This window comes from Drosophila hydei, unplaced genomic scaffold, assembly GCF_003285905.1.
Source record: "Drosophila hydei strain 15085-1641.00,03,60 unplaced genomic scaffold, DhydRS2 tig00000063-arrow-pilon, whole genome shotgun sequence".
Taxonomy (NCBI): Eukaryota; Metazoa; Arthropoda; class Insecta; order Diptera; family Drosophilidae; genus Drosophila; species Drosophila hydei.
This window is the reverse complement of record NW_022045657.1, coordinates 6,247,896-6,272,627: the sequence shown is the minus strand read 5'-3', so window position 1 is coordinate 6,272,627 and position 24,732 is coordinate 6,247,896. Positions and strand designations below refer to the sequence as shown.

General features: G+C 41.5%; 1 protein-coding gene across 11 annotated transcripts in view; it reads right to left on the bottom strand.

Moving 5' to 3' along the window:
* The window catches only part of LOC111601522 (polypyrimidine tract-binding protein 1), a 157,707-nt gene that overhangs the window by 93,817 nt on the left and 39,158 nt on the right, over nt 1-24,732 (bottom strand). The window lies entirely within an intron of this gene.

The following is a 24,732-nucleotide window of genomic DNA, read 5'->3' as shown; positions in this document are numbered from 1 at the left end:
TTTGCCTTGCGCTTAACTTGGCTGCTGGTTGCTGTTGCCCCACCACATTCCTTAAGTTGCTGCTTGCAACAACAGTGCCATGTGCACTGGCAATAGAATTATAGTCACTATAGTGGCCGTCTCTTGGTTTATTTTAAGCTGAATTTATTACCGCAAACGTTTTGCATTGTGCGAATGCGAAGCTAACATCTTGGCCAAGAAGAACAGTGCTTGCAACTCGCTGACAAATGCAAATGAAATTGGCTCTCACGAGTTATGCTCGAAATATTATTATTTCAAATGAAATAATCACTTAATCTTCGGCTTCAATCGAAAGGCGAAAGGCAAGTGAGTTGGTTAGGTTAAATCAGAGCTCGTTGAGCTCTGGAAAATATTTGATATTTTTGCAATTTTCTAGAATGCAAGCTTAAGATTTCTATGCTAAAGAATAGCTCTGGCAAGTAGTTAATATATTTTAAATTTTCCAGAATGCAAGCTTCAGTTTTCTATTGTTAAAAAAACAACATTTACTATGCGCTCTTCAAATTCGACTAATTAAATTTCAGAGCAACTAAGTTTCCAAACTATTTAACTGAATAATTGTTTGTATGTTTAAAAAAGCGAATTAATTGCAACAAGTGCTGATAGTCAATGCTACGCATTGGTGCATGCAACATTATCCGGAACAACAACAACAACTTTTGCGTGCTAGTATAATTACTTTGTGTTGCTTGGCCGTGAACCCGCCAAGGCACCACAATTAACACTATCAAAAGGGGCACGGTAGAGGTGCGCTGTTTAGAGCCTCACCTATGGCCATTGTCACTATTTGCTGCTGCCCGTAAGCCACTTTGGCTTATTATCACAAAATTCCAGCGTCACAAAGGCTTGCGGCGTTTGCATTCTGTTTTTTGGCAAACCAGAGAGAGAATTCTTCAAAAAGTAACTCTTGACCCACTGTTAGCCACGGGTGAAGCGGAACGCCTCTTAAAATTGCAAATTGAAATAAAAAAAGATAAAAAGAAACACAAATACGCAGCGTGCATCAGGTAAGCAGCAGATTTCGAGACCATCCGTCGAAACATTTCCAATAATAAAATTCCAGGCAAAAAGGGCAGTAAAATTCGCGAACTGAGCCGCCTTCATTGCCGTCGTAGCCGCAATTATACTTCCACCGCAAATGAAACAAGTTTGGCAACTTTGCCAACGACAGGCATTTTGTGGCCATGGCCGCACAGCTCAGCGTGCCAGACAAGCAAAGGCTCCACACACATATACACAGTGCCCCGAGCCAGACTCCGAGCCCGCCGCCTGAACGGGGCAATGCAGCGACCGCAACAGCTTCATCATCATCATCATCGTCCATGGCGGGCCAGTCGAAAGTCTGGAGCTGCTGCATTTTTGAGATTCCGGTGCGAGAACTCACTTTGCATTGATGTGTTGCTTGCTGAGTGCATGGCCATGGACTGGAGAAGAAGTACGTTGCGGTGCGGAGATTTGGTTTGGTTTGGTTTGCATTGACTGCGGTAGTTGCAAGCATTTAACAATTGCAACCGCCCCCTATCGACAGGACGCTATCCATTAGTTGAAGCACTTACGCTATTATCGACAGCAACCGCGATGCTAATGGTGCGCAAAAAGCTTGTTATGATTGCCACCAGCAGTGCAACCCGTCAGTCAGTCAGTCAGTCAGTCAGTCAGCCTGACCCGATGGCGTGTAATGAAGCATAATCCCATTGTTACCACTTACAACCAATAAGGTCAAAAACAACAGCAACAATGGCAGCAGGGGCAACAACGCCATAGAAAGACGGCTAAGCGGATTGGGTCACGGCACGCAAGGCAGCCAAGTTCCGTTCAGGCCGGGACGGTTCAAGTCGAAATAAGTCAACCAGGATCAAGAGTCACAAGCGACTACTACTTGGCATATCCTGGCACACTCACTGACCGACTGTAAGCACCGTAAGCACACCCGTCCGCCCACTCATCGAGTGGCGCCTTTCAAGTTTATTTGCTTGCCACTTGTCCTTCAGCTTTGGCTCGGGCTATGCAATGCCACCTATTGATGATGTTGCTGTGAATGGCATTCGCCAGGCTTTTCATTAGCGTGATTTGCACAGTGGCATTATGTTTTATTCTGTGACACTCGAGCCGAGGCGCCTAACCTACCGTCCGCACCCGTCAATCCCCAGGAAATTTGTCTAATTTGCCGTTAACGAGTGAGCGCGAGTTGCGTTAACAGGATGAGCTTCAGTTAACAATAAATGCATATGAAACTTCAGTAAGTGGATAAGTTACTAGATTAGCAACTTCTAAAATTAAGCTTAATAAACGAAAATTATTTTGAAGTAACCAAATGAAAGTAAACTGAATAAAGTAATAATAGATAACTGCTGTATAATTGGCTGATACAAAAAGTTCTCTAAATCGTCAAAGTCTTTATTGAAATCAGAAGAGTGTTCCTCTAAAACCGCACACTCAACAAATCGAAAAAAAAAAAAACAAAGCAAAACAGAATTTCAAATTGATACGACTGTGTGTAAATGTAAATATATTTAGTTGTAAATATTTATGAACGGACTTGGAAAAGGGTTTCAGTTTATTTCGACAGAAGTGGCATAATAATAAATATATTTAAATCGCAACCAGAGCAACGCAGCACAAAATAGACAAAGCGCGACTCACTATTGTAATTGAAGTTTGTAGCTAAGTGAAATCAGGTAACTCCTTTGACAATCAGCAACAAAATGCTGAGTATGAATAAAAAGAAACATTTACTAGCTACCGTGCACCGAATGTTATATACACTTGCCTGAGATATATTACAAAAGAATTATAGTTTATATGCAGACATTCAGTTTTAATCAATTTGTATGATACTAGCTTTAGATATAGTTGATTAAATAGAATGCACATCAGAATAATCATGTTAAAAGATTTTCAATTTATTCAGTTGACAAAAATGATCAAAAATGCATATTTATAAATATATAAATATTTATGTTACAGATTTCCTGAAACTACTAAAATAACTTGCGAAATATTATAAAATAGGTTTAACACATTTTAATTTCAATTTACTAACCAAGCCACGAAGTCAAAAGTCGTTCTAGAATACAATCTCAAGCCCAGGATAACCAAGGAGACGCCAAAATGCAAGTTTTTGTTTTCGTGCAAGAGGAGTGAGCAGAGGAACGCAGTAGGGTTTAAGCAATGAAGAAGCTTTATAACTTGAATGCTGCAGTGCTAGCAGGCAACAGTCGTGCAGCAAAAACAAGTACAATGGTATAGATAATAAGGCGTTGCTGCTGCCGCTGCCGCTGCTGCTGCTGGTTGTTGCCTTTTACCTTTGGCGACCTTCGCGAAGCACCCTGCTATGCCAAGACGGGCCAGAATGCAGCATCGGTCTGCAGTTGCTGATTGGAATTATTTAGCCAGACTGCGGCGGCAAAAGGAACAAAGCTTCAACACAACAACAAGGATCTGGCTTGCGCTCTTTAAATTGTGATTTATTGTATTTATGGCTTAGCGCTGCCGCTTGCCACAGCTTAAATTGAGTTTACAACAAAAGCATTTGGGTTGAATGCAACTAACGGCTAATGAGGCGCATGTTAAGCTGCCAGAATTTCGAGCTGGCCACAAAAGTGAAATCAAAAATCCAGAGCAGCAACAGAAGCAGCAAATTATTTCTAAGCGCCATTTTTAATTTTTTTCTTTATATTTTTTGAAGACAGACGCGAAGGCCAAGCCAGTCTTTGATTGCAAGCAAAGCGACAGCCCGATAATGTGTGGCGATTGTTTGCAAAAACAGAAAACAGAAAAATTACTGAAACAGAAACAGAAACAGAAACAGAAAAGAAAAACAAAATTGGCAACAGCAGCAGGAACAGGCTTTTGGCTTGCCAACAGCAACAATTTACGATAGCAAGTTGCGCGAAGAGTGCGCCGTTTAAGGGCCTCAAGGCCAAGGTTTAACCAGTGCCAGCACAAACTGATCGAAAGCCAACGAAAAGAGCAGTCCAAACCAGCCAGACAAGCAGCCAAGCAGCCAAGCAGCCAAATGGCCAGCGCACTTGGCACACATACCTTCAACCAATGCATCCTAACAAAGTGCGGCCAGGAAACATGCGAATGCCACAGTCTCACAGCCAGAGTCAGAGCCACAGTCCCAGCCAAGTTATAGCCATGCATAATAAATGCGCAACTGGTGTGCAAAGTAACCGGTTTTAGGAAACGAAGAGCAACCCGAAGAGGGGTCCCTCGCTCGAACTGTTATATGCCTGGGGAAATGTTAACATAAAAAGCTAAAATCGACTGTTAGTCAACAGGACACGGCATTCGGTTAGGGGCAATGCTGTTGGCACAGAGCTTTCCGCTAACAGCAGCTATCTAACAGGCTAACAGTATAAGACGCGACAGCAGCGCATAGAAAATTCTGCTGGTTAGCGAGACGTACTTCCGGCGGCAAATCAGCGCACCAGACAAGCAGCAAACAACTGATGCGCAGAGGTAGTAAGTGGCCAATGGCCAATGACTGGCTAACTGGCTAACTGACTGAAGATTGTAGAGAGCTGACGCACATCAGCATTTAAATAGTCTTGCAGGAATGCAGATTTTACTGCAACGCATGCCAATGTCTGTCCAAGAACAGTTGAAGCTGCCAAGCCGCTAGACAAGTCAAACCACTCGCGCTGCTGCCGACGACGCGTCGCAGAGTACGTTGACCATTTTGGCAACACTTTTTCTTACGTCGCCGCGGCGTCGTTATCGTCATGAGAAAATTACAACACTTGATGTTGTCGCAGCCGGCGCGTCGTCGCGGCTTTTCGCTCTTGGTCAGTTCTCATGAATTGCAACTGAACAGAGTTTGTAACAAAAGCCAACAAACAGCTGACAAAAAACCTTTAAATGTCTTCCTCTTCGCTCGGCTAAAAGCGACAAAAGAACAAGAACAACTGGTTAGAAATTGTGGCGTCACCAAGCGTCGCACAGTTCGCCCAGTCAGTCGGTCAGGCCAACTCTGTCTGAGAATATAAAACTCAAATATTTCCACATCAGGTATAGGAGACAACATTTTAAAATTATTATGCATATCACGTGTAATTGTTGTTATTACCAGCAATATTGTGGAAAGGGCATAGACTCGCCTAAATCTATGCTAAAGCAGCTCAATTTGAATAAGATAAGTTGCCATAAATATTAAAAGATAGTAAAGAAGACCATTAGATATTATGATATGGGGATGTCAAATAGTTTAGGGATTACAAATTATGAAACACTGGTTTAGCTTATCTATATTTATCTATATTTATATTAATTAGTATAACTGAGAATATTTCATGAAGCTACCAGTTAGGAGAAAATAAAGCGTCTTTGCAATTACTGGTTCTATCTGGCAAGCACCGAGCAGAAAAAAGAGCGGTAGTCAAGCACAACTTCAGCTACATGTCACGATCACGAACATGCATCCAGTCAGAGCCAGAGCCAGAGAGAGAAGTGTTCTGTGTGCTTAGCTAGGCGAGATCAGCGGCAAAGCGAGTATCTGGATGAGTGACGACGGCGCTGCGCTTGGCTGGCGTTTATTGACCCTAAACGAAATTGCAGCCCCCTAATGAGGTTGGCCATATTTTCACATGCATGTATTTAAGGAACAATCGCATGCACTGTGTGCCAGGCAGCGCATTCAAATTTCAAAGCTAAACAAAGCGCGTGTTGCCAATTGGCCGCCGGGCTAGCAGCCAGGTAAAGAAAAACAAATCAGCTTAGAAACAAGCCAGAAGACGTGGCTTCCTCTGCTGCTGTTCCTGCTGTTGTAGATGTCGACTGAATCTGACTTTGGTCAAGTACAAGTCAAAAACAAAGTCTTAGCAAAGAATACAAATATACTCTGTTCACAGTGTGAAAGCGAGCATATTAGTTAACCCTAGCTTTCATAGAAACAGTGTCAACAGGGTATGGCGGGGTACGCTCTTCATACTTGTTTTCTTTTTTGGAATGCATGCATCTGTCTGCTTCTTCGGCTTGATGTGGTTGCAATAGAAACCTGTTTTTGTTGCCATTTCTGCTGCAGTTGCTGTCTGAGTTGTCGCAACCACAAAGCATTTAAGCAAAAGTCATCTACTGGTTCCTGCTTGGTGCGTTCTGGCTTCATGTGGTTGATATGAGAACTTTTTTGTATCTCTGGATCTCAGGGGTGCATTTGATTTGGGGTTTTATTTTAAATGCCTGTGACAAGTATTAAAATACTCATAAAAGTATTCAAATGAAATGCACATAACATATGTAGTGGGTGGCTGAGGGGACTCGGCATTGATGCCGATGCCACGAAAATCCAGCAGCCGCCCTTTATCATCAGCGTCATCAGCTTTGTTATCTGCCTGCCAAGCTAATAATAAAGTTTACAAAATATGCCAAACTTTGCGCTCCAGAACAACAACGGCCGCGGCCAAAAGTTTAACATAATAAATAAACAAAAAGCCAATCATTTAGCGGCGCAGCAACGGCGGCAGCAACTACAGCAGCGTAATGAGAATAGATTTGTTATTTTAGGCGAAAAACGTATTTGACGGAAGTTTTCACTTTCGTTTTGAAACAGCATTTTACATTTATCATAATTATAAACGTTGATTTATACTCACGGAAGGCACAAAAAAAAAGAAGACAATGCGGCCAGAAATTCGAGACTCACCTGCAAATATACAAGAATGAGAGCAAAAATTATTTTTAAATATTTATCAAGCAACAGTAGAGACAGAGGGTGAGAGAAAAGAGAGCGAACCTTATCGAATACATTAAATTGTAATTTAATTTAAATGTAGAGTTAATTTATTACGGCATGTTTGTTGTTGGCTCTGATAAATTTGCCACTTGCACTGGCGGCATCAATTTCCGAGGCAGCCCAAAACGGGGCTTGGCGCAGGGCGCCTCAATTATTAATGCGCTTTTGTTCATTGCATACTTTCAGGCTGGCATTGAGAAATCAGCAAGCACGCACAAGCACACACACACACACACACACACACACACACTCACACACACACACACACACATAGCACTCGCACAATCAGACTTTGATTTGGCCTTAGTCTGGCGCAGTTCAGGCATATAGAAACTGCTGCCACGAATTACAGCCATAATAAATGAGAATTAAATTATTGATGTGATTGCAAATGTGATTGTTTATTCTAAAAGGAACTTGGCAAAACACGAACTCTAAGCTATTTAATTTGTAACACTTGGATCTGGCAAGGCTGGCGCATTTGGCCAGCACTGTGGCTCTATTTATAAATGTCTCACTTGGCTGGCAATCGTGAGCCCGTGCATGAGTTTCACATTTCAAACGGCGTCCGCCCGCCCTGTGGGCTAATGTCTTGGGCGTTTTAGCAAACAAATCACTTTTAATTTTCGGTGACTTTGATTTTTGCACCCTGCCGTCTGTCAGTTGGCCCAATTCGGCGTCAGACTAGGCATCTTCATTATCATTTGCAGTAGTGGTCTGAGGCTAAGCCTACGGGCCTGTGTTCCGGGCTCTTACCATTCCAAATTTTTTTTTTACCACTCTGCATTTGTCATTTATGCTTTGATTTTGGCTTTCATTTTGTTTTTCTTGACACACACATACACACCCAGTGGCAAGAAAAGGAAGCCAAAGTGACTTTTGAGTGACAAATTGTTTTCAAATTTTGGCTGCCTGCTTATTTGTGTTAATGGCATAAATTTGCATAAAAGCATTAACTGTTTATTTGCTTTGCCGCTTGTGTGCTCACGTGCTTTTCCTCTGCACACACTCGTACGCACACACTACACTACCTTAATCTCGCTTTATGCACCCCCTTCCCTGGCTGCACCCCCTCGTGAAACTTTGCAAATTGGCCAAAAAGGCAAAACAAGCGGCAGGCAAATTGAAATCACATCGCTGCTCCGACAAATTCACATATGAGAACAGCTCTTGAGAACAAAATGACTTTTTACGCTTTTTGTTCCTGTTGTTGCTGTTGTCGTTCTGTGACTGAGCGTGCTGCAAGGGTAGGAGAATGTGAGCCTGTGCGGGGTGGCTGTTTCTGTTGCTGTAGCCCCTGGAGGCTGAATATAATTTTCTATTCGTTTTTATTTATTAGGGCCCAGAAAGCAGCGCACTGATTGAATTGTGACAGGCTGCTTTCGACCACCCCCACATAAAAAATAGCCAAGAATGCAAATTAAAATAGGGCAGCATCCAAATAGGAAGCGGGGCGCCTGAGCTTCAGATAATCGTCTATGACTCCTCAGTTTTCATAACTTCGGAAATTCTCCTGAGAAATAAATATATAAGAATTAAGAAATAAAATCAAAATGTCTTGAGGAATAAAATCGAAGCCGATGAATTATTAAAAACATTTTGGATGGCCGACCAGGAGCTGACCAAGGACACGCAGGCAGCAAAGTAAGGCTTTAAAGGCTTAAACACAATTCTACCAAACAGCCAATGAGGGGCATTAAAACGGCTTAAAGGCGTAATATGTTGTGGCTTAAATTACATAATAACAGCGGAACGAGCCAAGCGTAAACAATAACAAGGCCAAACACAATAACCGAAAAAATTGAAGGCTTACAAAACATGCTGCTCATACCCTGTAATTGAACATTTCAACTTGGGTAGCTAAAATAGTGTTCAACAACTTAGAATTCATTTCTAAAATGTTTAACTGAACAAACGAATTCACAAAATCCAATGCATACTTTGTTATAGAAACTTTAAGAAACTACTTGGCCAAGTCATAGTCGTGCATACCTAAGTTTTGCTGTATTACGTGTTACTTGTTCTTAAATTTTTTAATTATATGCAAAGAAATGTTGCGAGTCGGTCGTCAAAAGGCTTACAAGCAGCCTTTCTTCTGCCTGCCAAGGCAAACACGCGGCTCTACTGGCTCCAAAAGGGAACAAAATCAGTCAGCTTAAAGGGGCTCGCAGCCCCGCAGCTGCCAACGTAGTTGTTGCCTTTGTTGGCTTTTATCATTAACATAGCTTCAAATTAACGGAAAAACACAGTCAGCAGCATAAGCAGAAGAAGCGGCAGCAGCAGCAGCAACAGCAGGAGCAATGGCAACGGCAACAGTGGAGCCAGTGCAGCGAGTCCTCAGCTGCCGGCGCAGTTGGGGGAATTATAATTTTTTTTCACACTTTTCCAGCGCCTTTTCTGGCCTTGTTGCAGCCACTTCGCAGCGCTGCCACTTGGCAAGGCAAAACTTTGTTCGACAGCGGTGTCGCCGACGTGTCCCACGAGAAGTGCATGAATATAAAATTGGGTTGAAAAGTGTTAATTTCAAGGCAACGCGACGACAGACGCCTGGCAATGGGCTAAGACAGCCGACCGCCCGCGCGCCAAGAATGCTGCCGCACAAGTTGCACCACTCAAGACGTTGCAACTTTTTTGGCAAATTGCCGACAATTTGTGTTGCTTTGTAATTAATTGAACAACACTTCACATCAAATTTATTGGAAATGCGCTTCTCAATTCGTTTTGCTGGTTGACGACGTAATTAACAGGCTGACAGCCAGCTAATTAGCAATCAAATTGTTGGCTCGGGCAATTCAAAGCTAAGCAGGTTTTCCCACCGTAAAGGGAAGCGTGAAGATGAAGTGCAATCGATGAATATGCAATATATGAAAGGCTCTATAGCTCCAAATTAATTTAACTGATTATTAAGGCTTTCTTTGAACACAGGGAACTAAGAAAGCGATAGGGATTTCTTGTAAACGTATAATACAATTTAAAATCGTGCATCATTATATCCCAGCTACATCTCTGGAAAAAAGACCATATTCGGGTTTTCCTCATCCCATTGAAGACTTGACAGATTTTATATTTCATTTTAATGATGCCCGTCTCATGCCTCATGCTTATGAAATTTGAGTGCTCGTTAATAGAATTTCTATGAATAATTAGTTTAACATTGAAAACGGCAAATCAGGGTATGATTTTGTTTTAATGTAGGTAACAGGTAGAAGGAGGCGTGGCATATATTATAATGCATATTTATTTGATTAGTAAGCACATTGAGATCACGTAAACCAGAAAAGACTTGAAATTTTAAATGTTTTTTCGTGACTATCTTTCGCAGTAGAAGCTCAATTTAATTTTCATGAAAACTCAGCAATTTTCTTTTTAGAGAGAAAACTCAGTCGGTTTACTTCGTTTTTAAACAAAGATTGTATATAAAATAAGCGTAGAATATTTATAATATCACCATTACTTAGGGTTCAGGGTATCTCTGAGTCGAGCGGTCTCGTCTAGAGCACACTTGTCATAGAAAATTATTGACTTTAATTCATAATCATTTATTGTTATAAGGTCAATGAATGTTATTCACATTTTTACTTCTAAATATATTATATGGAGAGGGTCAACGGCCTCACTCTCTGTCTAAGCCAGTTTTAGAACCAGTCTGCAAGCAATTTGTAGAAATGCAACTGAACAACGAACTCATTTCACGAATTTTCGATTTTTGTATTGAGCATCATTTAATATTCAAGAGAATGACTGTAATAAATGGTGCACACAGAAACATTTTAATATCATAAACAATTTATATTTCAATATAATGCAAAACAAATCGAAACTTGTTTTCAAATTTTGTACATCTAATTAATTTATTTGTATTTGAAACCAGTTCAGTTCGCTTGATCAGTTATCCACGTGACAGCATCATGTTTAAATAACTAAGTCAAGCTATATATATTGATAAATTATAATCCATTAGGCTTATATCATCCTAATTTAGGATATCCTATTTTAGGGTTTAGTAAAACATTTAAATATGAAAACATTTAATGATTGTTATTGAACAAAGCTACATACAAGGTATATTTATGATCGAATAATTATTTCTCTTTTGTTACTTAGGATATAAGATGATAAGAATTATATGTTATAGATTCTTATATTATATTATACCGTTTTTAGAATTCAAGTATGAAAATATTTAGTGCTCAGTTACACTATTTTTTTGAACAATGCTTTATTGCTCATAAAATTCCTATCCCTATTTTGTTACTTAAGATAAAAGATATAATTATATTATATTTGCTTTAACTTGAATGTTTTCCTTGATTTTGTAATTTTACCATAAATTTAAGCAAGTTATGTCTGAATCAATGGCTAGTTAATTTATCTTTAATTCACAAATAGAAACAGTACAGTTCTAAGTTCTAAGTTTCTAAATAATAAATATATAATAATGAAATATTTCTTAGCTTTTGTTAAATCAAGTGTTTCGAACACTTCCCATTGACAAGTTCAAAGCTATCATATGCAGCTGTCATACACGAGCAATGCCTTAGTTTTGCATACGTAATGCTGTCATTAGACGCACATGCAGTGAGCTGCTAATGCGAATCCCTCGTGGCTGTTGGGCTCTCTAAACTGGCTGCTATATTTATTTTGGAGGTTTGTATACTTGCAGCCACGTCCCAGCATCAACTTGTGCGTATGTGTGTGTGAGCGTGCGTGTGTACGTCTGATTTGGGTGTCGTTGCTTTTGTGCTGCTGCTGCTGCTGTTGTTGTCATTGTCACGTGTGAAGTGCCATCGAGTGACACAAATGAAGTGGCTGCTATTAGCTTTAAAACTCACAAGAGCACAAAGAGCAGAAGAGCAGAAGAGCTCCAAAAGTGGCAAACTTTGCGTGCATCTCGTTTGCCACTTGCTGAAAGGCAACAACTACTTGTAGTCTTAAAGATACCCCCACACACAGACTGATACACCCGCGCAGCGCTTCAAGTTTACTTTTTGCTTTCATGTGCGCAAATTAGCTTATCTGATACATCAAAATGCTACTGCATAATTCAGCAACATTTTTTCTGCCACTTTCATTCAATTTGCACCCAGCCAAATCTTTTGCCTTAGCGCTCGCTGAGGTTTATGGCCGGGTAGTTGAGGGCTGTGAGTGTGTGTATGACAGTCTTAAAGATGATAGCTGTTGATTGGCTCCTCAAGTTTACTTTAGTTTTGGCACGAACTTAGCCCTTTTTGTTACCATTTTGTTACTTTGCAAATGAAACTAATTTTTCATTTACATGCGACACGACATAGCTGTTGCCCACTATTGAGAGTTCCGTTCCTCATTGCTTGTCAGGCCACCATGGACACTGCTGTTTCCGCTTGCTCAAAATTTCCTTATGAGAAATTCAATCCATGTTTCAGATTATTACAAGGCAATCGCATGTTTTTTCTACAAGTCAGTGAGGGTGTGTGTGTGTGTGTATATGATTACTGTGTCTGTCTCTCTCCCTCTTTCTCTGTCTCTGCCTACACATCTGTCTCGTTCAGTGTCCCTGCTCTGTAGGCTCCAATGAGATTTTTGCTACTTATCTCATTTTTAGCATATTTTATCAAACATAAATATGTATATTTTGCGCGTCGCTTGCCTTGACTGCCCGATTTCCTGGCTGGTCCGCGAGGTTGTTCTCCTGCTGCTGTGGTCCTCAAGGATTTGATTCTCATTTTGTGCGTCACCAGCAGCAGTTTGCGTTGCTGTCTGTCTGCCTTACGCTTTTTAAGCTGCTTGATTGACTTGAAGTGCTTGGATTTAAGTGGTCGTTGGAGATTTGCTTGTTGCTGTAGCCCTTACACTATTGTTATTATTGTTGTTGTTGTTGCTGCTGCTGCTGCTGCTGCTGCTGCTGTGGCGTTACATAATATTTTTGATTATCTGACTCCGCTGACTGCCGTTGAACGACAGATGTCTGCGAGCTTTGGTACCATATCAAAATCTTAGTTTCAAAATTCATTCATTTTTACGTAATTGACAGACGGAAACAAAGCCGTTAGCTCGATAAGTCTAGGGCTATTGCATGTATATACAATAAAAGCAGCGCACACTTTAGAACAACGAATTCTAACTGTGTTTTGCGGGCAGTTCCTTTGACCAATTACAGCGCTCACAAGTTTCGGGGTCGGGCACTTGTTCGAGCACAAAAACTGCTGGTAAAGCCGCTTAGCATTAGTTTGTTTGACTCGTCACAAGTTCAAAAGTCAACCTTGCACATTGCAGCTGCAACTTTGGGGGCGTGTGTGTGCGTAAGTCACTTAGGAGCCCAATATGTTTGTCCATTTGAACAATTAAAAGTTTTGGTCCTAATACGCTTCATTTGGTAAACTTTCGCAAAGGGATAAGTGACGGGGCGAGTGGTTGATAGATCTGGGTAATGCATAGGGCATGGTATTAAAAACTTCCATCACATGTACAGGCGTGGCCATGGCAGCTAGTATAAAGTGATTTGAATTATTTGAAAGTTTTAACCAAAGCAGAAATCAGAAAAAAGGGAAGTAAAAATAACGAAAAACTTTACGTGGCTCGCAAAATGTTCTCTTTGTTGCTTATTGAAATTTATTGAGATTTATGCATAATCTTGCTGAGTCAAAAAAAAAGCCGAAGAAACTTTGCCAGCTGTCAATCACAGAAGTTGAAGCTCGAACTGGTGTGTACGCCGGGCGCCCATCGGGCGGCAGCTTCATCCTCCAGTGACCAATAAAAATGACAGGCACAAAACATTTGATGAAACAGTCGGCTAACGCTAACGTCGTCAGCGGCTAACATCGGCATCAGCAGCTGTCCAGGAAATAAGCGCCAATTATGCCACCAGCAAATGCGTTCGGCCTGCTGCCCAGCAGGAAGCCAGCTGGATGGCCAGTTAGCGACCAGAATTCATTTCGTTGGCTCGTTTCGTTTCGCTTCTTTCAATTCCAATTTCAATTTGCTGCACGCTGAAATGGCGCTGTCGTCGTGCGTTCTACGCAGCTTTAGCCCCGTATTGGGGGCGCATATCTGCTTGACCAAGCGCACAGCTGAAATACTGAAGAGAGTTATCGAGGCGCTCAAAATGACCCACCTCCATGAAGCAATGTTTCAGTTTGTACGCACTTCCGCCGTTAGCGCTGCGCCCTTCCATCTCGTAAAGGGATTTTCCTGTATCCTGCATCCGCCTGCTGCCATTGCTGCCACTGTTGCTGCTGCCACTGTCATCTTGCGCCATTGGGTCATCCATCTACCGTTTCATCCTTTGTGCAGTCCGCAAATGTTTTATTTATATGTGGACAACGTTGGCGGCAAAGTTTTACTTAAATATGCGTAGCAGACCGTCAGGCCCTTGGCCAAACAACAACTGCTCAGGTGTGTGAATATATATGCATGTGTGTGTGTGTGTGTGTCTGCCTGCTTCCCACTCTTCAGTTGACTTTGATTTTGGTGTATTGATATGTATAAGTTCGAGAGTTTCATTCGGATGGCACGGCATACTTTTAGGCGCAGCCGGAAGGTCTCAGCCTTTGATTGAGTGGAGCGCGCGCAAATCCGCAAAATAGATTTCCCAATTGACACATATTTTCTTTTTGCCGGAAAATTGCTTGCATGAGTGAGTGCTGCTCCTCCTGTTGCTGTTTTTCTTCGGAGAGCACGTATTTCGACTCTTGTTAATAAGATTTTAATATTTATGGCGTGGACACACGCCCGTCTCACCTCACGCAGCAGAAAGATCAACTTTTCCGGTTAATTTGATGCAAGTTGAAGAAAATCAAAATGAATTCTGATTACGATTTTTGAGGCGCATCTGGCAGACTCATGCATTATTCATTGGCTTCATATAATTCTTTTGTTTTGCTTTTAATTTTAATGCTTTTAATTCATATTTGTCTAGCTTTGGGAAAAACCTGGGCACATTAATAAATTAAATTTTATTTAATTGCTTCAGTTAAACGGGTTGCCTGCCACTTGAAGCATGAAAAAGCGCTCGGTGAAAATGCCTTTATTAATTTCGAAAACAGACCCCGACACTTAAAGCAAAATGTCAAACCTTGCCCACTTCATCTAAGGCATTCGTTCATTTTCTTACCAGCGGCGGCTTCTTTATTTGCTTTGCTGATTGTCAACATCAATTATTTAACTTTTGCGTGACAGACCAGACCACCCAAAACTGCTCGGGTGTACGTTCCCCCTTGCCCTCGCTGGTCTATTTAAAAACAGTCAAATAAGCGCACATAAAACTTATCACGCCTGAATTTGTCAGCACAAAAGCCAGGCACGAACGGAAAAAATTCGCGGCTGGGTTGAAAGACGGCGTCAACCCTTTTTTTTCGGCTTCTTCCTGTTTTGTCATTGTTGTTATGTGCCCTACGCATCCTTTTTTCCTATACCCTGTAACTTAATATATTAGCAGGTGGACTTTAACACTCGTCTGGCTGAATAAGCCAAATTCTAAAAAGTTACCAAAATTCCAAATTAATTTTATGACATTTAAAAGCAAAACTAAGTTAGAAGATCTAATGCATTTAATTTTGAAATAAAGAAAAACTCGTTTTAGTAAATCTCATGTTGTCACATTTGGTTTACAGGGTAGCCCAGACTCAAGCATAAAAAGGTTGCTTTCACGAGTTTGGTTAGTTGAAAATTTGTCGCGGCTTCTGCTTTGCACTTCATTTTGTGTTTGTCTTGTTGAATGCCAAATGCAAATGCTCTGCATACTTTATGGCGTTTTGTACGCTTTTTCACACTTTCCTAAGCAGTTGCCGCCGCGCGCACGCGATGAATGGAAATGCCTACGGGGGCTAAAACAGCCAGCGGGTTGGCGGCGCTGCCGTTGAAAACTTGGGCGGTGTCTGCCACTTAAGACAAATTGCGGGTAACAAGTAGAGCGCCCACGTAAATAGGCAAAGCTGCGCAGCGCAACCAAAGCAAAAAAAAAACCAAATGATAAAAAAAAGTGAAAACTGGGTGCAAAAAAATATAAATAAATACCCCATCGAAAGCTAGGGAGATGGCAAACTCTGATACAATGGAAATTTGCGGCACCAGAATCTGCATACAATTTCGGCAAAAAGGGTTTTGTGCCAAGTATGCAGCAAAGTTTTCAATAATGCCAAACGCCTGCCCCTTGCCTCATCCAATTTGGCCCCTGCTCAGCGCCAACTACAACAACATTTTGCTTTTCTTTTTTCTTCTTTCGCCTCTGCGCGGCGCACTTGAGTCATCAAGTATTTCACGCCGATTTCATGCCATGCTTGCGAGCGTTCATTTCAATTGGCAAGCCTGAAAAAGCTGACTGCTTGCAGTCAAAGACGAGTAGAAGTTGCAAAGTTTGATTTTCTGCCGCTTGCAATAAATATCATGGTTAATTTACCGCTGAAAGTTTGAAGCAGCTTACCAACTTTTCAAAGTAGAGACGAGCAATTAGGCAATTAGATGAAACGTGGGCAGCACTTTGATAAAGCGGCATATCAAAAATACGACACATGTGGCACATATGGCACATGTGGCATGCGGTTGTGTAATAACATCGCAGATTTATTTGCAAGCCACATTCCGATTGGGACATACATTATCTGCCGCTTTATAGCCAAGGATGCTGCAGCAGCATCATTGCAATAATCTGGGGCGACTGCACGCGCCGCCACTAAAAAAGGGCTTAGCCTTCCCTTTGGGCGTGGCCAGCACGGGGGCTGTCATGCGGGTTTATTAGAAATTGTTATCGCCGCGCCTGTTGCATACACTTGCAGCCATGGCTCGAATGCTGCTAAACTTCGATTTTTATCTAACGAAACTGGCGAGCGGACGGGCCGTGGCGACGACCTGTGCCCCGCCGCTGCGAGCCCGCCTTATTGCTGCTCGCAAACTGCTCTATTTTGTCATTGCCATTTGCTGCTTTCGCTGGGCGCTGCTGCCGTCATTGCCGGCTTTGCCACGAGTGCTTTGTTATCTGTGGAATTAAAAACGTTGCCATATTGCTCTGCCAGGACGAGCTGCGACGTTGCTGCTGCTGCTGATGCGGCTGCGGCTGTGTTTGAGTGCACTTTTAGCGCCATAAATCAGAAATTGTTGTTGCTCCCGCTGGCGCAAGCTGGGCGCTCGGCTGCCTTGGATGTGGCATGGCCTTTTATTGTTGTAATGCGAATACAAATTTATATTGACATCGTAAAGGTAAAAATCTTTTGCCGCAACGCCTTGCATATACGTGTGGCCACGATTTTCTGCCCCAGCCTCTCAGCTCACCCATCCACAACGGAGCCAAGCGTATCCTTAGAAGGCTCAACAGCAGGCAGCTCGCGGTGCTGTTCGCCAATCGCATATGCAATGTCAATATTTGTATTTGCTTTCTATGCGAACGTTTGTTGGTTTCCTCTTTTTTACGATTTGGGGTTTATGTGGGCATGGAAGCAATGGAAAAGCTCCAGCGCAAAGCCAACTGTGCAATGAAAGTGTTTTGGCATCAGCAAAGGGGCTGTAAGGTTGTGTGTGTGTGCTTAGATATACATCTGATATGGAGCTCAAATGGAACATGATAGTCATCGCGCCAATTTAAAGTGCTTCAATGCTTAGATATGATTCGCAAATAATTACGTATTACACTTGTAATATGAAGTGAAATAGACGTTACTTAGAGAATAGGTCTGATTAAATAACTATATTGATCTTTAAATTCTGATGTTAAATATAGGTTAGAGGCTTTCCAAAATAACTTATATTGAACATATATAGTTTTTGGAAAAACAAAAAATATATTCGCATGAATATTATAACAAATACATGTGTACGTCATATCGTTTAGTCGTGGGGCTGAAAGTTTTTTATCAGATTGCGTTTGCGTGTGAGCTTCACGCTTCTTATTTCTCAGTCTGCGAAAGAGAGAGAGTCTAAGATAGCAATTCAATCTGGACAGGTTCGTTAAGATTGACAGTGAATGGAGGGAGGCGACCTTCTGGAAAAGCATACAGTAAAAGACGAAACACCGAGAATTCGTAATCCGGCGTAATTGGAAAACTACAAAATTATAATTTTAGAAATAATAAACAATTTTAATTTATTTTACTAAGTTTGCAATTGAAAATGTAATTTATATAACTGTTCTAATAGAGTATTGCCATATTTTTTATTTTTTATTTTTTATCCAATACATTTTTAAGCATAGTTTCTGTGATTTAACCCACTGTGCCATATGGTGCATGCAACAGCATTGCCACACTATTTGTTTTACTGGTGCATTCACTAAGAGGACGACTGTCGACTCTCGCTTCTGCCACTCACTTTGCTGCTCCTCTGGCCCATTGCGCATTCTTCGGATCTGAGGCATTATTTATGTCATTATCGCCGAATGTTTGCATTTGATTTTGCTGGCTAACTAGCCCCAATCAGCGTTATGGGCAGGATTAGGCTCATTGTCGTTATGACAACAAGAAAAGCGCATTAACTATTCGACGAGCCGTAAATGTTGGTGCAATAAAATAAGCAGCCTACTTTTAAGGGCACACACTGTTAAAATTTAATGGCGGGAAGGCAAACACCTTGGGCTAAGCTCGCCTTTGCGGCGTAATAAACAAAATTCTAAAGATGCCGCCGCACACGAAAAGTGCTCAAATCATAAACCAAATAATAATTACCCATAGCTTTGCAAGGGACTTTACAACAAAAGCCAAGCCCACGTGCACATACATGGCTGCACACGTATACGCCCAAAAGAGACATGGAAATTTATTGATGTGCGCGTGATGTGCCTAGACAGAGCGGAAGAGCAGCGCAGGCAGGACAGGACAGACAGGACAGAGAAATTGGCAGTAAGGACACACGGCGAGACTCACTTGAATCGGGCGCGTACGTTGAGCCTTGGCAGCCATAAAAGCGCACATAATAATGTCAAATGAGTTACAACAAAAGCCAACTCCACAAATCCCACCACAGGACCCCACCAGATATCGCTTTTCTTCGTCTTCTTCGCCTTCTTTTTGGGGCGGTTGGCTGGTCTTATACCCTTTCGCTGATGACTGTATTAGGGTTGGCATTGCCAGCCTTTTTGGTCGTTTGCAGTTTTTATTACGAATTTATAGGCGCACATGCAAATAAATCGCCCGGCAGAGGGTGTGGGTGAGGTTGGGCGAATCTTGTCTTAAGATGCGCTCATCACTTCCACTTTCTCTTCTAGACTTTTTTTCTGTTGTTTTTCTAGTTACTAAAGTATCCAACAAGTTTTAGTTGGCCTCATTTTTAGTTTCACTTTCAGTTGAAAACATTTTGCGAATTTTATAATGCTTATTTCACTGGACAATATTTGCGCTAGCCCAACACTTTGGCCGGTGGCAGACGGTCGAAAGTTTTTACTGTTTGTGTGTGTTTGTCTTTGAGTTTGGTCAACAAGTTTTCGACGCGCACCTGCAGACAACGCCGACTCGACCAAGCCACGGGGAAGGTTGAGCAAAAGTGGAAAATATAGAAAGCGTAGATGGAGCAGGCGACCAAACGACAGGTGGGCAGCAAGTGCCAACATCACCAGGATACAGGACACAAGTGACGACGATATTTAAGCTCAACTAATGCATGTGTCCGTTTGTTTGTTGTGTCCACATGCTACGATGCTACGTTGCTACGGCACTAAGCGCGACGACTACACGGCGAGTGGGAGCGAGGCCGATGACGGCAGCGTTGACAAAAGCTTCTTCGTTTTGGGCCAAAGAAAAGCAATCTTTTTGCCGCACAGCGTGAAAATCGCGAAAATAAATATTGAACTGTAAAGCCAAAGTCAACATTGTACGATGCTGTTACCTAGAATGTGTGCCTAAGTGAGTCGGAGTGTGTTTCTGCCCGTGTACGCCGCGTACGAACGGCAGCGCCCCAAGAGCGAGGCAAGAGTTAAAGCCGTTTCCAAGCAACAGCTGTGGCTCTTAAGTTGCTGCATAAAACACAAACAACTGTTCTTTGGCCACAATTCGCGCTCTGTGTTTGAACAAAAGCTTTCAGCCCGCCACGCTTATCGATAAATTATGAAAACGAGACGCTAATTATGTCTAGCAAAATAAACGATTTCTCGCACAGCTGCAGTCTGTGTACTATCGTATTCTACATAACACATATTTATATATTATCACTAAGACCATAAATGCTCAAGCTAATTTCATCTGAAAAGTTACTTTCTAACAGAACACATCAGGAATGAAACTCATTACTTGGCATAGTCAATTCTGTGTAACTGCGAAAGTGAGAATATTTTTAAGAATTTGTCTACAATACAGTAAACATATACAAAATAATTGTTTCTTTTATTCATATCATAAATTAAATGCATCCGTTCTAAACACTTTGTATTTTGTTGATGCTGATGATACCGTGCACAAAGGCTATATCAATGACATTTTTATTTATAGGTTTAAGGCTTGCCTATTGACCATACAATGTTGAACTATGCTCGCATATCTGGCTTTAACTTTGCATGACACAACATAAGTGCTTGATCTACATGATACTCGCACTGAATATAAATATAAAACCAAACTAAATATACTGAAGTAGTAATGATCCGTTGATTACGTCTGCTTCTCTTAACTTGCGTGTTAGCCTGCTGAGGTGTTGACATGTTAATGCATTGAAATAAGGTTGAACATAAAATTTGAGCTGACATGAAAGCACATACCAAATTGAAGCAAGTCGTGTTCTCTACTAAAAAATATATTTTTCTAATTTTAGTGCTCTATCTGCAAACCTGACATTGATATTGACGGCTACCTACTGACGTCGTCTTCAAGTGGAATTTACGACCAACCTCAATGTTAAGCTATTGACTATAGAGATAAGTAATGCACTTGTGCCCAATAGCAAGCAGAGGACAACCATGTCAATAGAACGAATTTTATATAAAAAGCTTCGTTCTTTTAAGTTATGATCGGTGCATCAGAAGACGTTAGAGCTTAATCATCTTGATCTGCTAGCCGCTGAGTATCCCCCATTAGTGGTAAGATACTCTGAGGAGTACAGCAGTAAGATCACGGTGCAGCGGCATAAGCTACTGTAATTACAAAATTTGGTTCTCTGAGTATCCCCTACCAGTCTCGTAGGAGTACAAAATAAGTTGCAAAGAGAAATCCTGGAGATCAGCTTAGTTCCGTAATACTCAATAGAGTGCGAAATTGATTTGTATTTTAAGACTACGTCAACCAAAGCTTAGGAACGATCAGTCCCACATATTAAACTATCGCGTTAAGCCTTAATGTGTACACATAAAATAAATATTTCAATATTTATCTATTTTATCGCACATTATTTTATGTGTTATATTGCAAATATGAGCTCTACAATGAGGCGTGTAAAATTCCCAAAATACACGCAACTATTTAAACTTGTCTTGTTTTCTTCTATCGCCCCGCAAAAGTATGCTACATTTTTCGGTCACCCTCTTCTGAAACTTTAACGAGACATCTGGGAATTGCATCATCTTGTGCAATTTTGTGCTAGTCGTGTATGCTGTTGCTATTATTTTGAGACGAGAGCGCTGTCCTTCTGCCCTTTGTGTCAACCATAATAAATAATGCGCGCTACCCTGCTCTGTCCCTCTTGCCATCTCTACCACTCTCTCTCGCTCTCTCTCTGTCTGTCTGTCTATGCACGCACACATGCACGCAGAAATTGTAAACAAAACGATTGCTTAAACAGCAGAACAACAGCAGCGACGCTGCTACTCTTGTCGTATGGGAGAAAAGGTCTTTCGTGCCCCGCAGCCCGGCAACAGGACAACCAGCGAGCTGCTACAAGTAGCTGCCACACAGCTCCTACATCTCATCTCCTACTTTAATTCTACTTCCACTTGAAGCGCCAACAAGCTGAGTAACTTTGGGGGCGTAGCAGGCGACACGCCCTAATTGAAATTAATGTCTATCCCTTTTCGATTTCTATACACAACACTCCTGGCCCCACCATGGCCATCACGGCCAGAAGTAAAGGGTCTGCTTTCTTCCATCCAGCTCCACCTTGTACTTTGTACTCGAACATAGTTTTTGCTCATTTTCAGCCAAATTGTTTGACTTATGTGTACAACAAGGACAGGGGCTGCTTGTTAACTAATCCTCTTGTTCCTTCTGATGTCTTTCAAGACACGCATCCTCATGCTGCCGCTGGTGCTGCTACTACTGCCACTTAGGTTGTCTTACTAGCTAGTTATGCCCCACGCATGTGTCTCGGACATAATATGCTGGCTGCTGGTTGCTTTTGGCTGCGTGCCGCATTAGTTTGGACACGCACAGAAATGAGAGGCATGCTATAATATTTTTGTTTAACGATTGTTTTGTGTGCCTGCGCCCGTTAACGGGGGAATAATTAGCCGTTAGCCTTTTGTTGTTACCGTTACATTTACTGTTGCGTAATGGGCTGCCGCAAAATGGCGACGCGCCGAGAAACGAAACAAGAATCCCCATTTTAAAGGATGGCGTGTGCATGTCTAATGTGCCACAAATTCTTGGGCCCCAATTACCCCAAAACAATCATACTAAATAACTATAATTTTTAACGCTTGCCAAGGCTGGCGAAATAACAAAAGCCACAACGAGGCAAAAATCAAATCGAATTGCACCCATGTACAGCAATTTTTGTATGTTTTTGGTTTTCTTGCGGATTACGTGGCGCATACGCAATAACAGCCAGCCAGTGAGCCAACCAGCCAGCCGGTGATTTTATTTATTTTTATTTGCAGAAGTCTGTATGGCACGGATTTTGGGCAATTTGGTTCGCATCTCCTTTCTTTTTTAATTTCTGAAAAAGGTTTTTATTATGACGCACACGCACACACACTAACTCAGCTCACACAAAAGTGCCCGGGCAAATAGCAACTACTACGCTCTGCTTTTTTATATGAATTACAATAATAAAAACCAAAAAGCAAACAAAGCAGCCACAGTCGCATTTTCTCTTTTGGTGAATGGCATGCGTGAGGTGAGGTAAAGAATAAAATCATAAAAATTACGAAAGGTAAGAGACAGCTAAGAAAAACGACAACATACGAAAAATGCGTTCAAGAAAAATCGCTATAATAAAGCCAGTCGTCCGGGGCTCTGTGCGAGATGCTCTGCTGCAAATAAAACAATTTGAGTGGAAATAAAAAATAAAACAAAGTACAGCCAGGCAGAGGCAGCAGCACCAGCACCAGCAGCAGCAGCATCAACAAAAACAACATCTAAAGGTAGCTGGAAATGAGCGCTTAACACAACACCCCGAAATGTAACTGAAACGCAATCCTTTGTAAGAATAAACTGCGCAGCAAAGCGCCAGACAGACAGACGGACGGACTGACAGACAGGCAAACAATGCTGCGACGCAGTCCTCATCGGTAGCATCCTCGTCATTCTTACCTCATCGTCTTCATACCAAAGTAGAGCGCAACTTAAATTATTAATAACAAGCATAAGAAAAATAAATGTACGCGAATGAACCAAGAAGACAAAAGGATAAGGCAAAGGAGCAGCTGAGTCTGCCAGCGGCACTTCGCTGCGCTTCACTTCGTAACCCGGAAGCATTGGCCGGTCAAAGCGCTGCACAGTTGGAATTAAGGTTTATGCCCTGGACAGTCATGGCTAAAGTGAGGGGTCGCCGCGCAGACCGGGTGCATGCGAAAGTGGGTATATAGGTACAATCACCTGCTGTCAGAGCAGGAAAAACGAAAAGAAAGCGGAAGTTCTTAAACGGCAAAATCGTCCATTGGCTTGAAGATGTACGAAAATCAGACAACTTAAGTAAAAGTTACAGGTGTAAACTCAATATATACCCAATATTCGCCACAATTCAATTTAAATAAATTCCAAGCTAAAGGCAAACTTGTAGACATGAAAGTTTTTGACCTGCGAGTTATCTTATGAAAATAAAAGCGTCACAACCTTCATAATAAACAAGCATTCTCTGATATGGAGATGCAACCAATTGATCTTCAGAGGAATACAATTCATTTCACTATAGAAATCAAGTCGCAGCATAATTCAATATCAACTACTCAGGCTTGATTCATTTTGGTGTTCACTGACTGGTAACAGAAAATTCGGTGAAGAATATTATTGGTTTATTGATAGCTCCAGGCAAATAAATCTAGTTTGTTTAACCTCGCCATTTTATTTCATTAAACAGCGTCCACCCATTTTTATAGCCTTCAAGTATAATGAAATTTCGCCCAACACATAAACTCCCCCCACGGATACTGAAAGGTCTATATAATATGTGTATCTCATTGTCTTATTTCTGGTTTTAAATATTATTTAGCCGACACACCTTTACAGCCATTTTTTATGGGGCAAGCAGATAGACGCTACTCCTGCCAAGCCGCCCAGTTTAATTCCCTGCTAGATGATTTATGCCGTGCGGTCAAGTGTAAGTTTCCGTTGATTCCTCGGGCGGGAAATTGGGTTTAACGGCCGTGGCTGGTGGCTCGTTAAATTTGACCCCTCTAGATGTGTCTGACGCTTTATTAAATAATTTTTGCCTTCGTTTTTTATGAACTGGTAACCGGCCTGTTATCACCAAGGCTCAGACAGCCGCTGCTGTAACTGGCCACGGCTACTTTGCGTGCTCTGATTTGCCTTAATTAGTGGAGTCAGATCCGAGCATGCCTATCAGCCAGTTAATGTTGCCTGATAATTAGTCGCGCGTCATTCCTTAGCTCTTTCGTTGTATACGAGAAATAAAGTTGAAAAAATAACAAATTGACAACAGATTTATGAGCTGGCAATTAAACTTTGATCCTTGTTGATAACCGATACGATGGACATTTATTAATTTTTGTCATCATTTATCCGCTTACACCAAATCCATGTAAATAACTTTGTTGTGAAGGCTTAATTGATAATTAATAGTGCAAATATTTATGAAAGATACAGAACCCATTCAGATTAGTAGATTAACAATGAAAGTGAGAGTGCCTAGTCGAGCATGATACACCACTAACCTGCAATATGATATTTGAATCATTGATACATTACAAAGAACAC